This window comes from Cucurbita pepo, chromosome LG02 (genome assembly GCF_002806865.2).
Source record: "Cucurbita pepo subsp. pepo cultivar mu-cu-16 chromosome LG02, ASM280686v2, whole genome shotgun sequence".
NCBI classification, from domain to species: Eukaryota; Viridiplantae; Streptophyta; class Magnoliopsida; order Cucurbitales; family Cucurbitaceae; genus Cucurbita; species Cucurbita pepo.
Genome location: NC_036639.1, coordinates 6,994,130 through 7,005,621, shown reverse-complemented (window position 1 = coordinate 7,005,621; position 11,492 = coordinate 6,994,130). Strand labels below are relative to the sequence as shown.

At 35.5% G+C, this 11,492-nt stretch overlaps 1 non-coding gene across 1 annotated transcript; it reads left to right on the top strand.

The window, feature by feature from the left end:
• Positions 1–2,860: 2,860 nt before the first annotated feature.
• TRNAL-AAG lies at positions 2,861–2,941 on the top strand. Its single transcript has one exon. It is a non-coding gene; the product is annotated as a tRNA-Leu (tRNA).
• The last annotated feature ends 8,551 nt before the right edge of the window (positions 2,942–11,492 follow it).

Below are 11,492 nucleotides of genomic sequence, written 5' to 3'. Positions count from 1 at the left end.
AAAGTATTCTAGAACCTAGTATAGTCGAGCTTGACCTAAATTGGTCATATAGGATAGTGTGACGAGGCTATTAAGCTGCCTCAATAGAAATGGGTCTTTATCGAAGTCGCATCTCTATAAATTGGTCCTAAAATTGTTGAGATGACTGAGTTGGTTTAAGGCGCCAGATTAAGGTTCTGGTCCGAAAGGGCGTGGGTTCAAATCCCAATCTCAACAATTTTCTATTTTTCTTTCAAAAACATTTTTCAGAATTGTAATTAACGTTTTATTTTATTTTATTTATAAAGGTTTAGAAGATTATCTCAAAGCAAGAAATCTGGAGGTGAAGCTGATCAAAAGAGAGAGTTCTAGCAAAAGGTTTCTTATTATTGGACCAATTTTAATGGAATTTATTTCACTCCATAGTTAACAAAACTGTATGAGATTAATTTTGCTCCAAACCGGGATGAAAACTCCCAAGCTTTAGATAAGGAATCGAGTTTTACCGAATTACGTAAAAAAAATATACAAAAATCAGAAAATATTAAGAAAAACATGATATCGTGAAGAATTTACCAAACAATTCAAGAAATTTCAAATTTAGGCCATGCGTGTCAAACAACCAGCCCAATCTTAAAAATGTTTTTTGAAATTTGAAATTTGTTTAGAATTGTGAAATACTAATGAAATGAAGTGGATAATCTAATAGGAAATGAATCTTGGCGACATTTGAAGCAACTTCGATGAACGAAAGTTTAGCAAACTCAAAATTTAGGAAACGCCGGCTAAAGCCAACCAAGTAAGTGGTCTTACTACAAGACAGTAGACAATTATTTAATGTATAAGAACACATGTTTTGTGGCACTGACACGTGTCATTTATGCTTTATGCTGATAATGCCTCGATGATTATTTATGATGTATAACATATGATGTATGATGATGTGTATGAGTTATATGATGACATTTGATGATGTTTCACGATGATTATGATGTGTTTATGATGACGATGCATGTTAATATGACTATGTAAGATGATGTTATTTCCTTAATATGACGTATTTTCCATATCAAAATAAGAAGCATGTTATGAATGTCATATTGCATTATGAGGATCATTTTCATAGGATACAACCCTAGTTAATAATATTCATGATGATGAAAGAACAAAGACTAATGCATGTATATTACTTATAGTAATATAAGGATGGAATTAGGGTTGTGTCATAAAAATATTTTTAAAGATGAAAAACCATAAGGACTTCATGCATTTCTGTGTGTACATATACATCGGGATACTTCCCCTTTTACGATGATGTGTACAGATGCGTATGCTACGAGGATGATGGTGATCATGTCATGCATGACACTCAGGGGTCTGTTGACCTCCGGACGTCACAGCGGACAACTAGCTCGACTATGATGGGTCCAGGGGGTGCGGACAGCCTAGGGATTCACGCTCGCACGTGTAAGTCGTATGTAGGAAAGTACTGCGCATTCAATTTAGTCCGAGCTAAAGGCCACCCCTACGATGTTTTAAAAATAGATCCCTATAGCATGACTTGCATGTATTTGCATTTTCACGGCCCCTATAGTGGGGTCCCTTACTAATTATTCTTCCAAAACTCAGGCCGTGTGCTACATCATTTTTAGGTAAAGGCAAGGTTCTTAAGTACGGTTGACGACAACATCGCAATCACAGACCATGACATGTATATAGGCTAGTAGCATATTTAAATTCCAAGACTTACGTTTGGGTTTGGATACGATTTTATGATATCATGTTTTTGGAATTATTTATTATTATCGTTTTAATTTTTGTTTCTAAATTATGTTTTTGAACACGTAAGACCATGACGATATTTTCAATGATGATGTTATGCTTATATTGAAATCAGGATTTTAATAATGATGTTTTAAAAGCTAAATTCCGCACAAGAGCTTAGGTAGCAAAAATCTAGGGTCGTTACATGTTCGGTGACTGAGGGCGCATGAGGAACTGTGAGAGAAATTTTAGAAACTTTTGAGCTTCTAGTAAGCAAAACAATGAGCTCGAGAAGGAATGCAGCACCCAAGTAAGTAGCTTTTCTGAATTTCCTCAAGTATTACTTGTAGGGATCGTTACGACATGGTAGCATGCGAGCATATTTTGCCTTATATTATTAGAATATGAATGATTAAGACTTTAGAAGTGTTATTTTGGATAAGAATACAATGTATGTTATTGATAAGATGAGAGTTTGAGATGCATGAAATTTGAAATGTTCTCCATTTTGCTAGAAAGTAGGATGAGATTTTATGATTAATGCTCTTGATGTTATCTTCCCATTGAGCTTTCATGAATATTTAGATTATGTATTTCTTATGATTGTCTCCCTAACAAGGCATTTATGACTATACCAAATTAAGTTTATGCGCTAGAGCTAAGGCAGTTTAACGTTGACCTAGGTTAGTATATTTCCAGTAAACCGAGTGCCCTAAGATCGTAGCAGTGATTAAAGATGATACCATAGTGCTCCAAAAAATTGGATTAGTCTTGATCATCTAGTCCCAAATGTCTTGAAAATGTGAGTTTGAGATTTAAAAAAGCCTAAACTTTGTAAACACCTAGTAAACCTCCACAAAATCTAAGGATGGCTAACCAAGCTTACCTACCTTATGAGCAGGGTGCCAAATAACCCTAGAAATAAGATCACTTTTTTATTTTCTCTAGTTCATGACCAGTTCTATTAGTGGTCTAGGTTGAAACTATTAGTTTCCCTCTTAGATGGTAAGTATTCCAGAACCTAGTATAGTCGAGATTGACCCAAGTTGGTCTGATAGGATAGTGTGGCTTACGGGACTTGGCTGAAGTCACGTCTCTATAAGTTGGTCCCAAAATTGTTGAGATGGCCGAGTTGGTCTAAGGCGCCAGATTAAGGTTCTGGTCCGAAAGGGTGTGGGTTCAAATCCCACTCTCAACAACTAATTAAAATTTGCCCGATTATATGGGCTCAAGGGGATGCAAACTTACCCGGTGGGCTCCATGTCCCCACGTGTGTTTGCATTCCTTGACCCCAAGTAACCTTGTGTACGGCTAACGAAAGCATTGCATGTCTGTCTTGAACATAGTTAAAAAAAATGCTTGTTCTTTATTACACAGAAAAAGAGGATACGCCACACACGCAAAATACCGATTGTACTTACTCCAACGACATGATTCTGTGCGGTACACCACTCCTAAGGCGGGATTCAGTGCTAACTCACCCGTGTCAAAATACCGATTGTACTTACTCCAACGACATGATTCTGTGCGGTACACCACTCCTAAGGCGGGATTCAGTGCTAACTCACCCGTGTTATTCTCGTTGTCTCTAGCATGTAATGTGTGATCCTGTCTCCTCCAGCATTTTATCAGAGTAGTCCGGGAGGGTGTAAGCCCTGTTCCCAACGGCATAATAGAGTCAACGATGGTCTATCTTTCAGCGTTTCCTCTATCATGGGATGATTTCATGTGCGGTACACCACTTTCTGTGCGGTACACCACTCCTAAGGCGGGATTCAGTGCTAACTCACCCGTGTTATTCTCGTTGTCTCTAGCATGTAATGTGTGATCCTGTCTCACGCAGCGCATGATTCTGTGCGGTACACCACTTTCTGTGCGGTACACCACTTTCTGTGCGGTACACCACTTTCTGTGCGGTACACCACTCCAAGGCGGGATTCAGTGCTAACTCACCCGTGTTATTCTCGTTGTCTCTAGCATGTAATGTGTGATCCTGTCTCCTCCAGCATTTTATCAGAGTAGTCCGGGAGGGTGTAAGCCCTGTTCCCAACGGCATAATAGAGTCAACGATGGTCTATCTTTCAGCGTTTCCTCTATCATGGGATGATTTCATTAGGTTGATATAACTAATGCGCCACTACCCGAGACTGGACCGAGTTCTATATTGAATGATACTAGAGAAAGAGACCTATTTTCCAACTACCTTATCTGGAGAACGGCATAATAGAGTCAACGATGGTCTATCTTTCAGCGTTTCCTCTATCATGGGATGATTTCATTAGGTTGATATAACTAATGCGCCACTACCCGAGACTGGACCGAGTTCTATATTGAATGATACTAGAGAAAGAGACCTATTTTCCAACTACCTTATCTGGAGAACGGCGTAATAGAGTCAACGATGGTCTATCTTTCAGCGTTTCCTCTATCATGGGATGATTTCATTAGGTTGATATAACTAATGCGCCACTACCCAAGACTGGACCGAGTTCTATATTGAATGATACTAGAGAAAGAGACCTATTATTTTTAAGTTGAGTAGTGCTCTAAGGGGTAAGAGAATTATTGAAGTACTAGTTGTGGTAGTATTCCATTTTTCTCTGCCTGTTGAGTAGTACTCTAAAGGGTAACATGCGAACTTACCCGGTGGGCTCCATGTCCCCACATGTGTTTGCATTCCTTGACCCCAAGTACCCGTGTACGGCTAACGAAAGCATTGCATGTCTGTCTTGAACATAGTTAAAAAAAAAATGCAGTGTTATGACTATAGAGATGAAAAAGAATGGACCAACCTATACTAGGAAATGACCAAGGAAATTTGATAGGCGACAATACTTTAGAGTCTGCTATAAATATTAAAAGTGGTAGTGTAGAAAGGAAAAAAATGCGGTCATGTATGGTATTTAGTGACCATTGGACTATGACAAGAGGCTAAACCAAGGGTGGGCGTACAAAATGGTTATAAAAAGTTATAAGGTCATTAGAATAAGTTGAATTTAAAACAAGAATTGGGGTGGTAAATGACCTGGGGTGGTAAATGACCAACATACCCCTATAAGAATTCTAAAATATTTTAGAGATTCTAAAGGGACCCACGTGTTCACAAACTTTTCTTAGGAGCAGAAGAACATGTTTGAGGTATGAACTCTAAGGAAAAGGACGAAACTACCCCTAAAGATCCTTTATAAGAAATCAAAATTTATTATGAATACGAAATGTCAAGATGGGTATCTAAAACTTATTTGTAAGTATCTTGAGTTTTACTAAATACAAGAATATTTATTATACTTATGCCATATCAATTTTAGAGGAGATTTTTTTTTGTTAAGTCCCTCCTTAATGTTACAAAGAAATTGGAGAAAATAACCCTCCTATTAGGGATCCTTAAAAAAAAAAAAAAAAATAGGAACGTTTGAATTAAAGTTGAATCTTATATCTAAGTTCTTCAACTGTTAATATCAAAACGAGATATTGATTTCAATAAAAAGGATGATCCTTGAATCTGCTTGCAACTCTTAAGAGTACAGACAAGACAATATAGTAAAATTGAGGTAGATCGAGCTATAGACATGAGCTACTAAGCCAAGACTTCACACTCCTTAACATTTGTTAGAGAGTGCAGTAACTCTAGTCATTAAGATGAAAGAATTGGCCCAAGCAACAATATATTGAACATCAAGAGTTGATCCGGATAGTGATTGGAGTGAAAGAAGGGAATGAGGGAAACAATCAATCACTGAATGAGTTTACCTACCGTGAAAGAATCAATAGATAGGGACAAGAAGGCAGAGGAGAAAGAGCTGGGGAACTCTCAGTCATCTTTCGTTTCGGCTTTCCCGAGGAGTGAACCCATTTACCTTGTTCAAGAAGCAAACTCACTGACAGAACTTTCCCTTGTCTTTCAATAAAGAAAGAGGAGCCAGGTTCGCTCAGGGAAGGTAATATCGTCAGGGAGGAGAGTATAAGGTTTTGGTTTCTTCTGCATCTTACTCTTCAATCTGGTGAAGGAAGAAGAAAGACGCTTTACCTTGGTTACTGTGAAAGAAGAATAGTTCAACCCTACCTAGTGAAAGAATCATCCTCCAAGCCGGAAGATGCAGCCAATAGCCTGATTCTTTCTTCCCCTTACTATTACTCTTCCTGTATCAGCTATGTTTGAATTAAAAAGAAAAAAAATGCACTCGTGTAGAAACAAAAGTTTCCTCACGTATACGAACTAAGAAGGGAAATGTTAAAAGTTTTGCTCTGGATTCAACATAGTTTTGTAAGTTAGAGTGATATCGTTGGGCTCACTAATCCCCCGTCGCTTAAGTAATTTCCATGAATAAGATATTCAATAAAGTTTCCTGACCTGTTTTATAATAGTGTTCATATTGATTACAGGAGGCTGATCAGAGATAAAAATGACAACAAAATGAACCCTTAAGCCAACCTAATATCCCTATAAAGTGACCATTAAACCAATCTCTCAAATTATGAGTCTTCGTTGAACAAAAATATTTCTTTGGACACTGAATGTTAGAATGTGTTCTAAATAATTTGTAGTTGGTCTAGACTTGTTTAGAGACATAAAGTTTTAAGTTCCCTCGCTCTAACAATGTAGAAGGTCTACTCAAATGTTTCTAGTTGGACTCAGTCAATTCATGTGAGCGCAATTCGCATTTACAATGAGTCTGTGAAAAGAGCTTTCAGAAGTCAAGGAATTTGCTGGCCTCAGCCATAGTATAAAGATGTGTTAGATGATATAGTCTGTTAGAAGAGCTTTCAAAAGTTAAGGAATTTGTTGGCCTCAACCATAGTATAAAGATGTGTTATATGATATAAGAAGGTGAGTAAAGTTTAATGATGTTATGAAGAGATATCTAATTAGATTACTAAGGCAACTCAAAAAGTAAGCATCCTACCTCATATTTATGAAAGAAACATGAGATTGTTTGCCTTCTCCTTAAGTTGGATGACCTGACTCACGTCGTAGATTATGAGTCCTTACAGATAGACGATAGCCAAAGTTGCAAGAAAAGACCAATAAGAATTTTAGTTCGGGAAGTGGAGGTCTTTTATACTAGGCAAATGGTCTTTACAAAACCAATAGAAGAAACTATGTGAAAATAGAGGGAAGAGATGAGGGAGAAATACCACGAGTAATTTCAAGATTAACCTTTTAGATGTGTATGATGTAATAACCCAAAAAATTAGGAAAATGGAAGGGAAATTGTCTCACGTTGCTTGAACTGAGGAGTGGGAAGTTGACCTCAACTATAAAAAAAAAAGATCTCTCACTTCATTTTATCATCCAACTTGAATGGTTCGAATCGAGAATACACTTTCTAGCGGTTTCAGATCAGTATTTCGGTTGATCTGACTTAGATTTGATACGTTCGTTCCCTTTTCTTCTAGTTTCAACTCTTCGGAAGCGTTTAAGGTTAGTATGTCTACCTTTTAGCTTGTTTAAATTGTTAGGAATAAATTTCATCTTGCACCCTTGTCCCCATCTATTCACCCAGTCTTACCCCTGAAATGGGAGGCTTATTGAATCGGCGAACTCGGCCCACTCTCACCCATGCAAATCTAAGGATAATTTCGAATAAACATGAGTTCATAGTTAGCTCAGGATTAGGATCAAGTTACCTAGGTCATCGAATGAAAAAATCAATCTCAACAGTAAACAACATTATAAAGTGAGAATGATTTTCTTCATGGTCCGATCTTATGCAATACTCATTGCATAGGACGCCCCCACTCACATGTCTTCACATGTACAATTTAGTGATCACATTGTTTATATCATACACAAAAGTAAGTCGCATCTATTGTAACGACCCTAAATTTCCACATATCTAGAGTCGCCACTAACGTCTCATGCTCATCTATAAAGCGAAAAATATAACTCTTACATGAACATCATTTATAACGTAAACTTCAAAAACGTTTAAAACAACTTCTTCTCTGGAAAACACAGCCATGGTCTTACGTGTTTAAATACAAAATACTAAAGTTTAGAGAAAATAAAAACAAATACAAAGTAATTTAAAACAATGGAATGCAAAACAACCTATTCTAACTTAAAACTAAGAATTTAAATATGAATCTATCCTATGTACGTGCCACAGTCTCTGCTCGCGATGCCGCTGTCCTCTGTACAAGTGCGCCTTGCCCTTTTTCTGAAAAACGATGTGGCACACGGCCTGAGTATTTCAAAGAATACTCAGTAAGTGGCTCCACTATAGGGGCCATGCAAATGCAAACACATGCAATCATGATTTAGGGATCTATCTCTAATCATCTTAGGGGTGGCCTCCAGTCTCGGACAAATTGGATGTGTAGTACTTCCCTACACACGACTCACACGTGCGAGTGTGAATCCCCAGGGCGCTCGCACACCCCCTGGACCCTCTGGTCAAGCTAATCTGTAGCGACGTCCGGAGGTCAGCGGAACCCCATAGTGTCATGCACCTCATGAACACCCTCATCTGTGTGCTTTCGCACCTGTGCGCATTCGCGCTCATCGTACGGTGCGCGTCCGCACTCATCATCTCTAGGGGAAGTAGCCCTATGCTTATGAACATACAATATGCATGAGGTCCCTCTAAATCCATCATAATGTCTCTTCTGACACAACCCTCTAGTCTCATCTCTTTGTTACTCTAGGTAACACATACTCGTGGATATTTATATTAATATCATTTTCACGCTCTTAGGGTTGTGTCCTATGTCGATCTAACGACATGATGCAATATGACACTCATCATCATATAGCATGCTCAATATGGAAAACGTCATCATATTAAGGTAAACGTCACACAATCATCATACTCATCATATTGCCACAAAGTGCATCAAACATATCTAGTACGACATTCATCAAAATATATATATACTGAGCACATCATCAGGTATCATAACCCACACATCATCAAAGTCATACATCATACATCATCATAACTCATATACCGCATCGTACGACATAGTTTATACATCATCGTAACTCATACAATTTTTTAGCCTATCCTATAGTAAGGCCACTTACCTGGTTGGCCTTAGCCGAAGTATTCCCTAATTTATTTAACGTAAGCTCCAGTTCCTCGAGAACTACACCAAAAGTTTGATTCCTATCGCATCGTTCGTCACCTTTTGTTAGTATTTCACATTTTAATTAATAATCCAACTAACAATGTGAAATACGGCTCTAAACGGCCTCAATAAAAATCAGAGTTCCATGTTTTCATTGTTTCTAAATTATATAGAATAATAAAACTTAAAACTTAAATTAAAAATATGTCAATATTATTAATATTTCTAGGGATTGGATAGTTCAACCTTTAATGTTATATCCTATGGATACAAATATAATAATTTCTCATATCTTCCATTCTCATTCTCTCCCTCTATGTTATATTTCAATTCTGCTCTCCCTCTATGTTATATTTCAATTCTGTTTACAGTATACTATCTGGTACTTGCCATTTGCCAGGGGTTCTAATTTTTTTTCTTTCTTAAAATTTCTCTTTTGTTTTTTTTTTTCTTTTTAACTCTAATTCTTTTAAGTAGTTCAATTCTACTTCCCTATCTCATTATTGTAAGCAATTTAAATCTAACTCTTTTAATCAGTTTCTTACTCTTTTAATAAGTTTCTTGAATGAGTTTAATTCTAGAATTCTTCCGGAGTTTAATTCTACTCCCATATCTAAATCTAACTCTTTTAATCCATCGATGAGTTTAATTCTATAATTCTTTTAATAGTTTCTTACAAAAAGTTTAATTCTACTCCCATATCTATATCTAAATCTAAATCGTTTAATTCTCTTTAATTCTGCTTACCAGTTTATTTTATTCCCATATATTATTTTTTGGCTTTTATATTTCCAAATCTAATCTTCTCCTCTTTCTATGTATTGTTTTTATCTTCTTATGTTTTTATCTTCTTCTCTCCATATATTGTTTTATTATTATTATTATTATTATTATTATTATTATTTGATATGTTTTCCCAATCTTCCACTCTCTCTTTCTCTCCTTCTTTTTTATCTTGTTTTCCAAATCTTCTTTTTTTGGTTTGAATATGTTTTCGAGATCTTCCTTTTCCCTATCTTCCTCTCTCTCTTATCTATCTATTCTTTTCTTTTTCTGACCAGACTCTTCATAGGATAGATAATTTCTAATCCAGAAACTGATAATTTCGAGAGTTCTACTTAGATCTAAATAATTGCTAATATCCTTAATAAAAGGAAAAGGTAAATCTGACTACTAACCTTTCCAAATGACATCTTTCTTCCTTTATCTGCCTGCCATCTCTCCATTATCTGCCTTATTCTGATCTCTCCATTGTCTAACCATCTCTCCATCATAAGCATTTTTTTCCTCCCTAAAATATTTTTTTTCCGTTTCTATTTTGTTTGATGAATTATTGATACGGGATGAGAGNTAAATCTGGTTTTTTTTTTTTTTTTTTTTTTTTTTTCTTTTTTCTTCCTTATTTTGTTATATATATATATATATATATATATTAAACCATCTTCTTTATTTTATTATTTTTATTCTAATACATATATATATTAAACCTAACGGGGCGTTGCATCTATAGTGTCTCAAGATGAGGTACTGAGTCTTATCCGTGTACTTGTAATAGCCCAAAAATAAATAAGGAAATAAACAATAAAAGTAATTATAAAATAGTTATAATAATAATAATAATAATTAATTAATTAATTAATTAATTAAAAAAATTAAAAAAAAAACATTTCCCCACTTCTCTCCACTAATCTCTCATCCCTTCCCACAATTATCTCTCCTCAATCCATCTTGACCACAGAAAGTAACAGTTACTCCAAATAGAAAAAGAAAAACAATAATTGTCAAGATTTACTTCAGAAAAAAAAAATGAGAATGACCTTTACCCAGTTGAGATTAGCTGAAGAATTACGTGAAGATAGATCTGATGAATAAGGTATGTATTAAATCTTCATTTTCTTTTATCCTATTTTTTTTTAGAAATCACAACCAATTATAGTTAGAAATTAAATGTCAAATCATTTATACAATTCTAGTCAATCATATCATATTAGTAATATTAGATTAAATTTTGATAAGTAGCCAAATGAATAGATTAAAGATAGAATGACCAAGAAAATTTCTGAATAGGAAACTGAGATAAGAAATAGGAAACACTGAGATAAGTAAAGATTTGGAAATAGAGNGATGAAAATGAAATAGGAAACTGAGATAAGAAATAGGAAACACTGAGATAAGTAAAGATTTGGAAATAGAGATCCACTCTAAATTTGGAATACATGAGAACAGAATTAAAAGGCAACACATAAAAAAAAATATTAGGGAATTAAAATCCACAAACTAAATATGGAGGGAAAGGTAAATACAGAGGGTAAATGCAGAGAACAGTAAAGCTCAGAATAACTTAGTTGTATCTACTTTTTATACCATAGTAACCATGAAAAATGAGATTTTTAATAAAAATATAATTACAGATATATAACATTTCAAGACTTTTAACAATAGACCAATGTAAATTAGAGAAATAATGTTGTAGAATTCAAACCCGAAACTAATGTCATGGGCTCATATAGGTTGACTCGGATTTCAAAGGACGAAATCGAACTTTAATTAAAGATATATTCGTGACAACGACTTGAGCTGGCTAGGTAAGTGACCTTACTATCGGCATGGTTATTTTTTATGTTGACACGTGCCCTGTGGTTCTGCACGTGTCATATATATTGATATGTGTGAATTGT